The sequence below is a fragment of the Pseudorasbora parva genome, chromosome 11 (assembly GCF_024679245.1).
Source record: "Pseudorasbora parva isolate DD20220531a chromosome 11, ASM2467924v1, whole genome shotgun sequence".
NCBI classification, from domain to species: domain Eukaryota; kingdom Metazoa; phylum Chordata; class Actinopteri; order Cypriniformes; family Gobionidae; genus Pseudorasbora; species Pseudorasbora parva.
The window spans coordinates 14,507,736-14,525,062 of NC_090182.1; positions in this window are offsets into that span (position 1 = coordinate 14,507,736).

The following is a 17,327-nucleotide window of genomic DNA, read 5'->3' on the forward strand; positions in this document are numbered from 1 at the left end:
GGGGGTGGCAGGAAGAGAGTGAGAGTGATGCTAACACACACATTTTGAAAGACTGAATCCACTCTCCCCTCTCTCAAGCCATTTCTCCCAGCATGGATGAGTGCCGTTCTCTTTCAACCCTCTGAAGGTCAGATAAAAACTGTTTTTGAAGAGTGTGAGACTGCAGAAATCTTCCTCAGAACATCCTGTAAGGGATAGGTTTCATTCCTAATCAAGCCGTAATGAAATCATCTGTCTGAGGGAATAAATATTTTCCTCAAAACTAAGCCATTGGCCTCAGAACACATTTAATAAAGACATGAATGATCTCAGAATGAGTGACACGCACAGCCAGATTTGGTGAGGGGTTTTGGGCCACCTGATTCCAATTTAACAGGTGGTTCTCAAATATTTTAGGCCAAGTATACCTTAGATCCAGTTGGAGTACAATGAATCTAAAATATATGAAAGTTTAATTTTTATCATTACATTATGGAAAATAATGAACTTTATCACAATATGCTAATTTTTTGATAAGGACCTGTAGATAATTTCTTGCTAATGTCTTGCAATTCAGGCCGATTGAAAATCTTCCAATTAAACTCTATTTTGGGAATGATAACTTGATGATAGCAATTTCGGAAAAGCCAATGAAACCCCAACGACTGGTTGTTCGAAAGTGCTTCTTCTGTGAGGGTGGCATAGATCAAGGGTCTGAGTCTCCATGCCCCCTGTTGTGAGTTTTGTGAGTGCAACACATTCTAATCAGTCTCTTCTTTAGTTAACCTAAAAACTTTACTGGGATTTCAAAACTTTCATTTCTGAAATATTACTCCTGTTTTACAAAAATAATAAGAATATTTTTTTTTTTACTGTAAACATGCTTTGAACTGCCAATTTATGGGACATCACCCAACCCTAGTTTAGTTATGCAAAATTTCATAAACATAAATAAACGTAAAAAAATGTTAACTTCATTTGAAGTTTCATTTGATGCATTTGAACACTTTATCTTGTGCAGGAACTTGAAAATCGCTGTTTTTTTTAAAGCATATTTCATTCATAATTATATTCTTCTATGACATGTTAAGTTTTTTCAGAGAACTCCTAGGCCAAAATTACACTATAGACCCTAAGGAAACACCATAAAAAAATCGGTGCTTTTATCACCTCGGTAACAGTATTTTCACTATGCCACTAGACTATAAATGAAGTTATTTAAATTGTGAATAACATATATAGAAAGCAATAAAAGAATGCTCCCTTTACAAGTGGAGGAGCTGTCAATCAAACAATGTGTGTTTATCATTGACTAAGTTCTGGAATTTCACCGAAACTCCCATAATAATAAACAAATCTCTAATTTACATTGTGTTTGCACTGTTATTTATGATGAAAGCATTAGTGTGCATAAATCGAGTTACAAGCATGTCTGTGATAGGCTACAGTGCTAATCACTGCATTATTTCATGCCATGATCTAAATACAATCCTATAGATCTAAATAAACTGTGTAGCAAGGTATGTTGTTCCTGGGAAGGAGGCAGGAACCAGAAAACACGAAAATTTAATCACAAAATAAACAAATACAAAATTAAAGTAAAAGCAGCAGCCCCTTACGGATTACTGCTGCACACACATAACCAGAACAGAACATAAATGGAATCCAGGAGCCAGTTGCATAAACATAGCCATTATGTTAAGACAGTGTTTTAAGAACTAGTATGACCAACTAACAGTTAGTTAGGAGTAATCAGTCTTGCTGTTCTGTTTTAAATTAGACCATTCTTCAAAGAAAAAAAAAAGGTTGTCTCTCCACCTTCACTGTCGTCACTCAGCCTCGCCCTGCTTACCACATCATGCTACAATCAACACTTTTAGATAACTTTAAGAGATGCAGTAGTAAAGTGTGCTAAATATTTTTGAGAGAGTTCCACATCAGTGTTGGGTAAGTTACTCTAAAAAAGTAATTAATTAGTTACTAATTACATCTTAATTAGATTACTGTGCAAATTACTCTCTCCAAAAAGTATTTAATTACTTATTTCTAATTACTTTCTTAATCCTATATCAACTCCTTAAGTATAAGGATAGATATGAAACGGCTCTTTAAATTCATTCAAATACGTAATATAAAACTACATCAATTATTCTTATTAACTGACCAATGTATTACAAATGAAGGATACGTAAATATGCATTTTAAAGTTACACTGCAAAAACTGCTCTTCTTACTTAGTGTGTTTGTCTTGTTTCTAGTCCAAACATCTAACAATTCTTAAAATAAGAAGTATTTACTAGACAAGCAAAAGTTATTGCCTTGTTTGGGGAAAAATAACTCAAAATTAAGAGAGTTTTTGCTTAAAATAAGATAAATAATCTGCCAATGGGGTAAGCAAAATAATGTTAATTCAAACAGAAAACAAGATTATTTTTCTCACCCCATTGGCAGATTATTTATCTTATTTTAATCAAAAACTCTCTTAATTGTGAGTTATTTTTCCCCAAAACAAGACAATTACTTTTACTTGTCTAGTAAATGTTTCTTAATGTAAGAATTTTTCGATATTTTGACTAGAAACAAGACAAAAATACTAAGTAAAAAAAGCATTTTTTTTGCAGTGTAGACTTTAAATTTTAATGTCAATTCCACTATTTTATCATAGATAATAGTTCTACAGTCTATACACAGTATTTAGTTCAAATACATGTGAAGTAACTGGAATTAAATTACACAAAAAATTAGAGTAATCCCTTACTTTACTTTTTCAAGGGAAAAGTAATTAAATTACAGTAACTTAGTAACTAGCTACACCCAACACTGTTCCACATATAATACTTGACTAGGCTCTGTCATATGCAAATATGTTAGCCAATCACAGCAGTGGGCGTTTACACTGAAGTCTCACAGCAGACACGCCCCTTCAAACAGAGCGTTCAGAGCAGAGGGCTAAAATCAGGCTAGGAAAAATGCCTTTTATTTCTAAATTACACAATTTTAATGTGTAAAAAAGCATGCTAACATTACAAGTGCACCGCAAAAAACATTATAAAACAATGCAGTTCATGACCCCTTTAAAGATGTTATTGGGGGGAGGGGGTGTTCAAATAGTAGTAATTTAGTCTGTGTAAATCTGCTACCATGTGTTTAAAAGTGCTTGAACTGCTGTGTGTGTTTAAAACTGAGTGCTGAATTAGTCAAAAGCAAACTACTCTATAAGCTTGCCTTCAGAAATTCAAGCTCACAAGACTTTAAAGGCACAATATGTAATGTTTCAGCATTAAAAATATAAAAGATCACTATATCTATGTTATATATTTTTTAAAGTTGTGTGTTTACATTATCCCGACAGTTCCAATTAACTTCTAAATCCAGAGAAATTAATATTTTAATTCGAAGACACGGACCGTGTCTTTATTTCCGTTATGTCGCCAGTCTTTCACGTCATATCCACGTTTGCGTCTTGCTTCCTGCGAACTCGGCGGAACCGCCAAACTCAAAGAGGAACACTGACAGTATAAGGGGAACACCAGTATAAAAAAGTCTGTATGATAATGGATCATGACTACTCTTTGCCAGCTCAACAAAGCGCAAACGTACGGGTGAAAAAAAATGACCCGAGAAGATTTTGGGACAGTAGAAGAAGCAAGAGACGTGTAAACCTTGGAGAAGCCTTTGAAAGATGGCGAAATCTTCGTGACAAGCTCGGACTGCAGAGAGATATGCTGATCTCGCTTTCGTTTTAATAAACAGGTAATTTAAGTAACCATTCAGCTAACATAATAATCATATAATCATAACATGCTGTATGTTTGCATATTGCATAGCGATCTTGACCACATTGAGACGCGTTTAGCTGAATACGTATAACGTTACATTTTGTATTGCATCGGCTTTTCAAACAGGCGGATTCTGTGTTTTTGGAGACTGAAACTGAGACTTTTTAAAACTGATTCAAAAGTATATTTCTATCCGTATATTTTGTGACACGATGATGTCATGTGTAAAACGCAGATGGACTAGCTATTATTGGTTTTATATGTAGCTGGAGAAGGTAACGTTAGCTTCATAAGGTAATATGCCACTATCTTGGTCAATTAATATAAGGTGTACATAATATAATTATATATATAATTAACATAATATAGCTACATATAATATTGATTTAATAATGATCTACTTATTCATATATCTCTGAGTTCCAAAATAAATGTTTATTAGATTGATGAATGTGGGGAGCGACACAGCGCGTGTTCCAATGAACCACGTATTGCTGGTCCTGGTTCTCTCATTTACTGTTTTATGTTGGTAATGATAAACTAAATTGAAATGTATTTCCTTATTGAACAGTTGATATACAGAATGTTCGACAATCGCGGATGCCATGTCAACATATCTATAATTTGAGTAACTCAAATTATGATGCACGGTTAATATGTCAACATAGCCTACCAACTTATAGGTATGTTGGCATAGCGACCGCCCGCACAACATTCTGACTCACACATTAGCTAACTGATAAGTTTGTTAAGTAACGGTAGCTCGTTGCTATTTCATTAGATTGGCATTACATAACGTGAAAAGCCGTAACTAAACTTAACAATAATAGAGATGTAATATAACAATTACCTTGTCAGTGAACATGTTTTCTGCTGGAGATGCCAGATTCGCTGGTTGACAGTGGCAATAATGACAACAACTCCCATGAGCACACGCACTTTCCCGACGTCATTAAAGTACGTCTGTTGTTATTATTTTGAATGAGTGACCCCTAGTGGCCAAAAGTTGCATACTGCACGTTTAAAGGCAAACAGAATAAAAGTTTGTCCATTTTGTTAATAAGCAGTTTTTGGGATCAAATTAGTCTTTCAGATTAAAACTGTCATATTCCAAATAAATAAAAAATCATTTGAATACAATAATACTTTGCGTGAAATATGTTTTCAAAATACTCATTTTATGAAATTGTTACGCATACCACTTGAGGACACTGCCTACCATGGTTTAGAACAACTGTTCTACACTTTAAAGTGAATAATTATGCAGCATTTTATGTGCATGTAAAGCAGGAAATGCAGACAAACATCTTCCCCTGGCATCATCATCATCTTAAATTAATTCAGAGCAACTCTGAACATATTTACATCAAAATGCGTTTCCACAAAGGAGCATTTTAGAAGTCTGTAAGCTCCCCATCGACGACTCTTCAGAGGCATTTATTGGGTGATCATTTATCGTCAGAAGAAAAAAGAAAACTGAATGCATGTTAAAACGTAAAAATTAAAAGAAAAAAGAAATTCTGCAGATTAAAAACCGCACAGAGGATTCTTTGAAACTCTATAGAGCAACGTTCAGTACTGCATCATTATTGTGACAAATTAAGTCCAGAAATTACAAGTAAACACATTTTTTTCTTCAACCAAGACTTCTAAAAATGCTGGCGTGTGCGTGTGCGTGTGCGTGTGTAAAAAGATTGGGCAGGGAGTCATGAATTAAAAATGGCCCCTGTGAAATCTCGAACTAAATAAATATATAAACGAATGCATCTCACAGAGTTCGTTCCCGTCAGCACTCGAGGCTAGCGGTGGTCCCGGGTCTTCCAACACGGGACGGGTTAAGTGATTCCAGGATCGTGCGGGAGCAAGTCGAGAGCAAACCACTTCTTACACAGCAGAGAGGCAAAGCTCTGCGATAAGGGGGGATAATAACTTGTGTGCATTGAGTCTAGGAGACAGACTGCCTCTTGTGCATTTGGGCAGGCAAAACAGGGATGAAAAGAGCAAACAAAAGCAGCTTTACCTTGATGTTGTCTCAGCATTCGGGCAAAATAAGTAACGTGTCACCGGAAGGCTAGTGTTTACCTGTGTGTTGGGATTTGTGTCACAGGTAATAAAGGAGATAATAAGAGATGCACAAGCTTCCAGAACAAATACAGCAGATGTGTTTTAGCAAGTAGCACCTGCTCGCAAAACAGCGTCGTACAAGCATGGTATACTATGAGCCGCAGAGTGAATGACAACTGAATTTCCTAACCATGTTATGAATCCATCAAATGATTTACTTCTCAAAGGACATATTCACACCTCTGCGGCAGATGTTTTGTAACTACACCGCTGTGTTTAAAAGAAAACATAGCATGACTAACTAGAGACATTTTCAGTCGAACACAAGATCCCAAACAGATTGTGATTTGTTTTGCACAGATCATTTGCAATTGAGGCTTATTACCCTGCGAGCACTGTAGCATTTATCTACTTAAGAGAGTTGCACCCAATTTATGCTGCTTTAACCTTGAAAGACTGTTTGATGCATCACACAGTTATTGGTAAAAACTAATTAAACATCCGTGTTGGTGGCCTTGCACACATTCTAGATGTGGCAGCTGTTTCAGAGGCATTACCTAACCTTACTGCGTGGGAACGGTTATATTCTGTGGCAGGAACAATGTACACAGCTAAGACTCAGCAGGGTCTCTGATGTTGAGCTGAAAGAACATACAGTACACATGCATTATACAGAACCTACATATTCATATGCTCACAACTCAACGCACATTTTTCCAGACTCATTAGCATTTAAACTGACTGGTTTTCATGCAGAAGTGGATTTTATGTGGATAAGTGTGGCTAATGTTAAAGGCACAAGTTCAATAAACAGATAATGACTGCGTGATCTGGATTCAAAAAGACTACTTGAAAATGAACCTTTATCTATGCATGCCATATGTCAGGTTTCCTGCATTTTGAAACGGTCAGTTTTAAAAATAGTTTTTTACAAAACAATCTCAGAAGGATGAACAGCTAATGTTTTGGTCATCACGTTAAAAAATAGCATTTGGATTGTTGGAAAAAAATATGGTGTGTGCGACTGTGTTTCTTATTCCAACATTACCATTAGCTTCTAGTCTTTATTGTAATCAATAAAACGGGTTTATAGGCAAATTAGGTAAGGTGTGATTGCTGCATTAAAACATACAGTAAATACAACATTAAAAAGTTAACCATTGATGGTTTTGTGTCAATGTACAGAGATTACAGAATGACAGCCACAGCTCACTGGAAATGGTTTATCGCTGGTTTATTGAAAACCAGGAAGTAACCGTGCGTATATGTGCAACTTACTTCCGCATTCCATTAACCATAGTACTTTGCTTCCGGTTCTAGACTGTACGCTGTAGTCTGCACTGCCATAGTACTGTTTGCTGTTTGACAGCCATGCCATAGAAATATACAGAGCTACCACAAAAAAATTTGTTTCAAGTTCAAACAATTTTTTTTAAAGATGGCCACACGCACGTTTGTTTATCTGCCACGTAAGGCCATTGTAAAAAGTAAAAATATAATCCATATACCCGATGAGCAACGTTCCAAGTCGTCAGAAGCCATATGATATTTCAGGAACTGACTGTGAAATTATCCTTTGTGTTCAATTTAAAAATGGCACCAGTAAAAAAACTTGAAAGTTTAAAGCTAAACTGTGTAACTTTTTTAGTTCATTCTTAGCTAAAAACACTTAGTTCATTCAAAAATATATGTGCTCATTAATGTATATTTACTTCTTTCAAGTAATAAAGTATTCTCGTAAGTTTATAATATGCCATTGAAAATACATACGGGTGAGGGGTTCGAATGCTGGTCGCCATGTTGCCCTCCATCTTGAAAGTACATTAGCCAGAGAGGGACATACCCGTAAATTCAAGCTTTGCCTTTCGCGTTTTAACACTCGATGGCACCGTGACGAATGTGAAGAGGGGGATTGACATGTATCTTGGACTAAATCGGCCACCGTAGGAGTTAAAACGAAATCAGAATTGAGAGGAACAGAAACTAATATTCACTGGATGGTCATATACCTTTTCACCGCTAGATGGGGGAAAATATCACACAGTGTAGCTTTAAGGCAACCAGCTGCAGAACCATTTTTGAGTTTTTTCAACTTAGGGTCAATAGTTGTACAAACATTGTTTGAGTTTTCATGTCAAATAGTTGAATAAACTTTAAAAGCTGAATTTTTCATACAAAACATAAGTTGGATTTTTTACATTGTGGACGCAACAAAATGGGCACAGTACTGTTTGTTAGTGCAGCATGTGACGCACTATTTTGAATTACTTAAGCCAGGTATGACATTGGAGAGCAAGGGCAGTGTGAAATCAGTCAATATGACCTACATTCAATCCATTCGTATATAAATTCAAAATGAATGTTTACTCTAGCATGGTTCTCTTTATGGTGGATTTGTTGTTTAGCATTTAAATTCACCATCCACTACTGTATGTAATAGCTATATGCTGTATAGCTTATAGACTAAACACCTAGAAGCCTATAAGCACAAATAACAGAATTTGTTAATTATTACAGCATTTTCATATTGTTCATGTCATGATATATAAACTATTATTTTAATGCTTCTTTCTAAACGGACTGCATTTATATAGTGCTTTTATCCAAAGCGCTTTACATTTTTGCCTCACATTCACCCATTCATACACTGACGGCGATGTCAGCCATGTAAGGCGCCATCCAGCTCGTCGGGAGCAGCTGGGGTTAGGTGTCTTGCTCATGGACACTTCGACGCTTGGTCAGGTGGAACCGGGGATTGAACCACCAACCTTCTGGTTTGTAGACAACCTACATGAACCACTGAGCCACTGCCGCCCACTTTCCTATGTGCTTCATACAATTTCAATGCATTAATATTTAAAATTTATTTAGTATTAATACATAGGATAACTACTTCACATCAGAATTCTGATCACTGCATGCATCACCTGTAAATTTGAATTGAAACTATTTCCCATAGCTGTAATATTGGCTCAAATCCCTATGATACAGGGCACGGTTTAAACTTATGTTGTGGCTTCAACCATTCTGATCACAGCCTTGTGCTTATCTTTCAGACAGAGGGAGGTGTGTGATCAGAGCCCTGTTTGTTCGCCTTGCACCCCAAACCGTGCAGGCTCTCCCATCTCAGCTGGATGTTTTCTCTTTTTGTCTGACTCTGATTCTGACCCTGACACAGGCAATCTTTTCCAGCTGGGACCCTCTGCTGTGCTTCCTAGGAGACTGAGGTGTCTGCTTGTTGTAGGCCTGCTAAATTGTCGTCAGCATTCAGGGCTTTGGAGACTTGCTTTGCTGGTTCAAACTTGGCTGGGCACTTGGACACCACTGATCAGAAGAAATGTTACAGTGGTTTTGAAGGTTAGTGTTCTTGTGGCTTTTTTAAATACATCTGAATAAATGAACTTGCTCCAGTCTCCACCATCATCAAAGAACGGAGCTTGTCCAGGCCTCTTAGTCCAACTGCACACAAATTTAACAAGCAAAAATGTGTAAGCATTTTTATGATATTCTATATTAACTCAAATGAAAGTTTAAAGTGCATGCTGCTGTCATTGTCATTGCAAAAAAAGGGTGCAACTAGCTTACTTCTCTGTTCATTTAGATGGGATAGCAGAAAGTATTTTAACTACTTCTGTCAATTGATTCAATTTATTAACTAATTAACCACAAACTAGCCAAACCAGCCTGGAATGACAACAAGAATTAGTACAAAATAAATACATATTTGGGTGGTGTAATATCATAATAAAATGCCATTAATCACATATTAAGATGTTATTTACATTAAAACGTGTTTACTAAAATTCTCTAAACAGACAATAAAGAGAAATAATAATTCACCGCACTGCATACGATGTATGACGTGCAATGACAAATTCAAGTGCACAGTTTCTCTTAATAATATAATCTTAATAATCAGCATATCGATTCACGATTCGGATCGCCAATGTCATGTGATTTCAGCCGTTTGGCAGTTTGACATGTGATCCGAATCATGAATCGATATGCTTATTCAAAACGGTTCAAAACTTTGTTTTGAAATCGGCCCATCACTATATAAGTCGTTATTTAGGTTTTTTTTTAACACAAAAACTATTCTCATCACTTCATAAAATGATTGTAGAGCCACTGTAGTGAGATGGGCTTTGTGACGACGTCTTTAGTGCCTTTTTTATGACACTGGTGTCAATGAAGTGTCATCAGATTTCAACAAAAATATCTTCATTTGTGTTCCGAAGATGATCGGAGGTCTTACGGGTGTTGAACGACATCAGGGTAAGTAATTAATGACAAAATTTTCATTTTTGGGTGAACTAACCCTTTATCATTAATGACAGATATCACAGCAACTGCCGGACATGGCACGGATCTGATGCGCAGTCACGTGCATCTCATTTTCTCACAACTCTTTACATTTCAATCATTTAAGATATTATTTTATTCATTTATGAGAATACACAACAAAATAGGCATTTAGGCATAACTTTTCTGTGCTTAATTCAAGTGCGAATGAGAACTCGATTTTGACGCTTGTCTTTCTATGCGTGGTGTGTGTCACACAGAAAGGACAGTTCATTTTGACAACACTAACTTTAGCAGAAAATTACAGACATCTTTAGGGGGAAAAAAATATTATATTTAGGATTTCCCTCTGTCTAATGTGTTCAGTCTGTGACTCCCAAAACCTCATGATAGGGCATTAGCAATACCCACCCACAATGCCCTGTGGAATGAGATTTCCTGATCAGCTTTTAGGACAATCTAATGAGACTAATTAACAGTAGCAATCTTAAGCTTCTAGTATTTAATTAGATCATTCAACGTCCCCTTCAAAATGAGCAAATATAATCAGTTATGTGATATAAATGTCAAGGACATGAAGGACACAGTGGACTTTTGGTGGACTTTGATGTGCGCTGTGTGAAGAGGACAGTATACCTAGCTCGGCTAATCGTGCATTCACTGCCGCCGCTTGGGAAACTGGCAAGCCTCTCCTCTGTGAACGCTCCCTGGGGTATCCTCTCGGCATGATGAAAGGGGAGCTGTCCAGAAGCAGACAGATGTCCGACCGAGTTTCTCAGCAAGGAATTGTTAGATAGCGCTCTCCGTTTAACATATACATGGATCAAACGCAATCCAAAATGGTTTGCCAAAGTTCTGCTCCGCATCCCTTTGATGACTTCTTGTGGTACGCATCCAGTGAAAAACATCCAGGCATCAGAGTTCAAGGCTGAAACAGTGAGTTGTCCCGGTCTAGAAGTCAGCTTAATGAAATTATAATGGGCCTGTGAACCATGACAGACGGCTGTATTGAAATGAGTAGGGCTGTGGTCGTAAAAACAGGTGTTTTGTTGGAGCGCCAGAACCGATTTACAATTTAAAGACAAACAGCTTGATAAAACACAAATCCTATGTCAAAGGGGGGAGTGGGGTGTTGGTCTAATGCTATTTCAAGCATTCTGACTTATTAACACTGTCAAAGAGTTGGATTTTCATTCTAAACTTGGCACAAAAGAAGAAAAAAACATTACATATGGAGTATTTCTGTGCCAAAAACACTCCTTCAAGATTTGAATAAGTTTCAGAACGTTTTTTTTTTCTTCTTCTGAGTACAGCCCTGTATGACATCATAAAGGGCAGAATTGCTTGTGTGTGCACATCAACCCGAGCGAGAGTGGGAGCAAGTGGAAGCCGTCATCAGTGCTGTCCTTTTGTTTTTAGACCACAAAATCAACAGTGTCACTAAAAAAGTGTGTTTTTGGTTGTAAGTGAAATAAAACATTGTTTAGCTTCCCAAATAACTCAGCATTAAGGAAACAGTGGATGGATTTTTTTTTCGGGAGAAGCACTGGAATTCTGTGATTTTTTTTGTTTGTTCCCGGACACGAGTTTAAACCGTAGGTGGTGGGTGAAACTATATCAAATGTCTGTGTTTTGTTGGTAATTGGTGAATAAGTGCACATAATGTAAACAACACAAACATATATTTAATCGAAAGTTAACTAAGGATAATGCCCTTGTTTATATTACATTGTGGGGACCAAATGTCCCCATAAGGATAGTAAATCCTGAGATCACCTACTGGTCCCCACTTTTCAAAAGGCTTATAAATCATACAGGATGCGTTTTTTTGAGAAAGTACATATTTAAAATGTTTCCTGTTATGGGTAGGTTTAGGGGAGGGGCAGTGTAGGGGGATAGAAAATACGGTTTGTACAGTATTAAAATCATTACGTCTATGGAGATTGCCCACAAAGATAGTGAACAACCTTTGTGTGTGTGTGTGTGTGTGTGTGTGTGCGTGCGTGCGTGCGTGTGTGTGGCGAGGTAAAGGAGCAAGAGACATGGGAGGAGCGAGTGAGCCGGGGATGTGATTGCGAAGGAGCGTCACCTGCGAGCCACACCGGTCTCGAGTCCTCTCATGAGGGAGCTCGGAGGCATTTAAGGACGAGCGACACCAGTCAAGGACGAGAGAGGACCAGGCCTGGATTTGACGTTGAGTTTTGTTTATGGTTTGTTATGTGTGTGCGGGCAGTCGTCCGTGAGGGGCTGCCCGCTGTTTACTTTCGTTTTGTTTATTTAATAAAAGTTGTTGAATGTTCGCCGGTTCCCGCCTCCTTCCTTCCCATCTACGAAATTTATTACAGTGTGTAAGAGACTCTTTAGCTTGGGTGTTTTCGGAAAGAATTGCTACAGCGTATCAATCTTTCATAAATATGATAAAACGAAAGACTCTTCGGAGATATAAAGGATTTAAAACTAGGCACTCATTAGAATCAACATTAGATTGGCAGAAACCGTGTGTGTTATGTACCCATTCAACAGAAAAATCTCAACTGGTTTTGTTTCAGGACTCTATAAGTTAGACAAGTGGCTAACTTAAAGTGGCAACCCAGCACAATATAAGAGTTTTCAAACATTGACATGTATTAAAATTCATAATGACCTGCAAAGGTCCAGACAATATGCAAAAATGTTTGGTTTTTAAATGTCATTTCATGCTCTTGGCAGCCTATAACTCACTGCACAAAAGTGAAAGATGTATTTATTATGAATGATTAATAACAAAGGATATGGGAGATGTTTTCTATAAAGTTGATAAGCTTATTTATTTTGCTATCATACCTATGCACAGTTAAATATATGATAGCTATTATTTTCATTTAGTAAACGTTCCTGCTCCTCATGACTAAACAGACCTGTGGCCTGTTTTTGGCTCTTCGCCCACCAGTTGACAACCACTGTTCTGTTTTTGTAACAATAGAAGGACAATCCATGTCCTCATCCATTTAACATCATTCTCAGTTTCTCTGGAAGATTATTTTCACACAGACACCATGATACCCACATATACACAGTGGCAACAAACGCATCAGTCTCCTCTTTGAGGATTATGATTTTTAGTCTGTTTCAGAGCATGCACCCAGAGGAAAAGAAAGGTTAAAGGAGGCTACGGGTTTCTGGTAAACCGTGGTTGTTATGAGGATCTGAGAACTTGTGTTTCGTCTAAAGGTTATGTGAGGAGATACACAATCCGAACACACATTTGAAATTCTTTTTGAGCTTACGGGGTCTTTAATCATTCATTGAATTTTAGCAAGTCTGCACAGGAAATTAATTCAACATCATTGTGCAAGTATGAGCTTGTCAAAAGTAAACATTTTCCCTGAATATCTCACCAATGCTAAAAGCCCCCGGTAACCCACAAAAAAAAACGATCTCCTCTGTGACAACTGGGATAAATGGTTCAGGATTCCAAGGGGTTTTCTTTTATTTCCTTTGCTCTCAGGTGCCAAGGGACTAGGAAATTGGGGTCAACATGTATTACCACCCCTCGAGCAACTACTTTAAGAAAAGTGTATTATTTAGGAACACTACAGAAGGGCTCTGAACCAGTTTTCTTAATCTCTAGCTCCGAGGTTACCAGTTCATTAGTCTCTCGAGATTTGAACAGCAGCATTTTCTGCCCTTTAGCTTCGATTCTAAATTGTTAGTTCAAATAATTCACTAACCCTTACGTAAGGGGTAAGTACTCTCTGTTTACCCTCCTCTTTTTGCCTGACTTCCCACTATGGTCTCTTGAAGTATAGCCTATCTCCGTCTTTATTGCAGCGTGCATGATTAGCTGAACAGACTGTACCGAGCCAACAGCGAACTTTTGCCCTGCAGATAATGTGCTATATGTGTACTGCACACTTACTGTAGCATACAAATAATTAAAACAGTTGGCAAGACTGATGCAGGCATAGGATGTGTAAACTATACAAGATAATTAGAATACTGGTGCTTAGGGCAAATATAGCCGCACTAATTAAATGCAATGTTATCAGTTGGAAAAGGAAGGGGGGTCCCTTTTGGGACAATTAATAAAATGAATGGAAACGGGCTGTGAAATGTCACAGATATTGAACATATACAATCATAAAAGAACATTATTATAAAATGACCAGCCGTATTGCAAGATTATGATTGCAAAGAGGTGGGGGGTGGGGTGTGTGTGTGTGTGTGTGTGTGTGGGGGGGGGGGGGTAGAAAATGTGTTTTGTACTTCATTATGTGCTTGGGTCTCATTAAATTGCTCTTCTGTGTCTTTCCTGATATTCTAAATCCCAAGGCCTTTCCAGACTCCAGATCAGGGAAGCTGGAGAAATTAACCTCACTTCCCCAAAGGAAAGTGTCCTCGGGGATGTCATCTGTTCAGTAAGTACTAAAAGCAAACAGCCGCACAGAGGCATATACATAAACACACACATAAATATTCCTAAGAGGAAAAATGCATAGGTTAAGGAACTCTCGTCTCTAAGATACACACTATTATGCAACATAAAAGATCATTTCAAGATGAGAAAGAGAGCAGCAGCTTGTCTTTGCTGATGAAAATGATCATAAATGTACATTTTTGATTAGCAGAGAAAATATAAGTTTGAGGTTGAGTAGCTGATGCCAGTAAACTGAAATGTAAACTAGATTTTATGATTAGTTCTTAGTCCAAGCTATTTCTGTTTGACAATTGAACAACATGATTTGAGCCAGTAACTGGCAGGTTACAGTGCTTTTTAAAATGAACTATGCCTGAAATTGTTGCATAGATGTCTACTGTATTATCTTTGACTTCAGGTTTTAAGGTGTATCTGTCTCTCTGACTGAACAATTTGTCCTCTTAGACAAAGTGCTTGTTTCCAACACCATGAATGCTTCCCAAAAATCTTTTTTTTTTTTCCTATGGATTGTAAAACTGTCAAGAGAAATTGAAAACTTAATTGTCTAGGCTTTCCTCAGGCTTCCTAGCGAAATTCATCTTTGTGCACGGCAAATGTATTTGAAGTGAAAATTGCTGTGACCTCTGTGCATACTAATGGCGTGCGCGCTTTGTCTTTCACACAGTGAGTGTGCCAGATGGGATGATCCTGGGATGGCATGTTTAAGCTCATAATTTTGATGTGCTATCAGCTAAAGTGCCAAGTCAATCTATCTTTTCTTGGCTTTGGTAGATGTGGATACTTGTGCTAAATTATGATGTTGTTGTATTATGTTAATATTATGTTGTGTATTGTTGTAATTATAAACACACTGGTTTCACTGTAAAAAAAATAAATAAAATAAAAATTACTAAAATAAGTTACCTGGTTGCCGGACTCAAAAATGTGAGTTAATACAATGAACATTTTTGAGAATTGACAACCTTTATTAAAATATTATTAAAAATATGTTGTAAGCATATTGGGTATTTGTGTATTTTATGTGTGATGAGACAGTGAAATTGTGCTATTGTCATGATTTATAATTTTTTTATGTGGTTCAGATACAATAATATTTTGAGTTTCTATTTACTAAACCAGTTTTCTTCATTGTATCAACACATTTTTTTTACTTCAATAAACTAAACATTTTAAGGCAACCAGGTTACTTACATTTTTAAGTTAAACCAACATTTTCTTTTTTACAGTATGTAGTTTTACAATTTACTGCATATTCTTGTTATTTCCCTAAAGCAGCTAATGAATCAGAAGTCTCTGGTTATATGTAGCTTCCGCATTAATAAGGTGATAAAGTGATCGTGTCTCTTCAGAATTGGCTTAAATGGCTCCATTTATATAGATTATGTACATAATATATTATTATATATTATGAATGTTTTGAAGCACCCGGGTATCGGGTGAATAGACTTTCAATAGAGAGACATTAAAAATATATTCACTTGTGTTCCGAAGGTGAACGAAAGTCTTATGGATTTGGAACAACATGAGTGTGCATAACTAATGAAAAATAATTTGTCATCATTTTACTCAACTTCATGTCGTTCCAAACCTATATGACTTTATTTCCTCTACAGAACACGGATATTTTGCACAAGGTCTCAGGAGATATTTGTTCTCTCTCTCTTTGTAATGAAAGTCAATACTATTTAGAGCCCAATGTTCTTCAAAACATATTTTTTTGTGAAGAAATAATGTCATAATTCCATTCATTTCAAACCTTTTTCATGTTTGGGTAAGCTCTCGCTTTAACACCAATCTATCATCTATGTTTACTGATAAAGAGAAAATGCATCAAAAGCAGTGATTTTATGTCAGTGTTACTGCTACCTACTGCATTAGCTGCCTCTCTCCAAATCTTGCATGAAAGTTTGATTTCCTAAACAAAGTATCTGATTTCTAATCTAATGTAGAGAACAGATGGAGTGGGCATATTGACTTCAGCACAGGTGTGGGAGGTACACTATTCATTACAGGATAATGTGTCTACTGTGAACTCAAGAGTTTGATCCAAATCCATCTGAAAGTTTCCCGGAAACTAACATGCCATTCCTCGTGCTACATAGGCTACTGCATCTCAGTGCAAGCATCCCCATGGTAACAGGCATGCTATAGCTCTCTTCTCTTTTCTCTTCTCTTCTTTTCTCTATATAGGGGGTACAGGAGGAGGAGGGGGTGCAGTAAACCAAAATGCTCTTAAACCTGTTGCTAAGGGCAACTGCTCATGACGGCAGAGCTGACAAAGCAGGATGCAGAAATGTCTCGTTTAAATCTGTCTGAGCACATATATTCTGGATCACAATGCATTAGTGTCAGAAATGAAGGGCATTAATTGCCTCCAGAATTGAATGTCAAGGACATTTATAAGTGGTATATAGTTCCCTAAAAAATTGGTAAATTATAATTTAGTTATAAATTTATTATAAATTATAATAGTTCCACACAACTATATTGAGTACAAATAACAATTTAGTTATATGAACAAAAGAATGTCAAGTAAAGCTGACAAAATGTATTTATAAACAAACCATTATAATACAAACCATTTTTGAATTTGTCAATGTTACATTTGTCAAATTTGTCAATGTTACATGATATTTAAATGTGTAGTTTACGTAATAATGCTATATTACATTTACAAAAGTTTTTTTTACAAAAGTTAGGTGAACACATTTATTGATTTAATTTGAGGGCAGGACGTCCATGCAAGAAATGTGTTTATTTGAGTGCCCACAGCCTAAACACAGGCA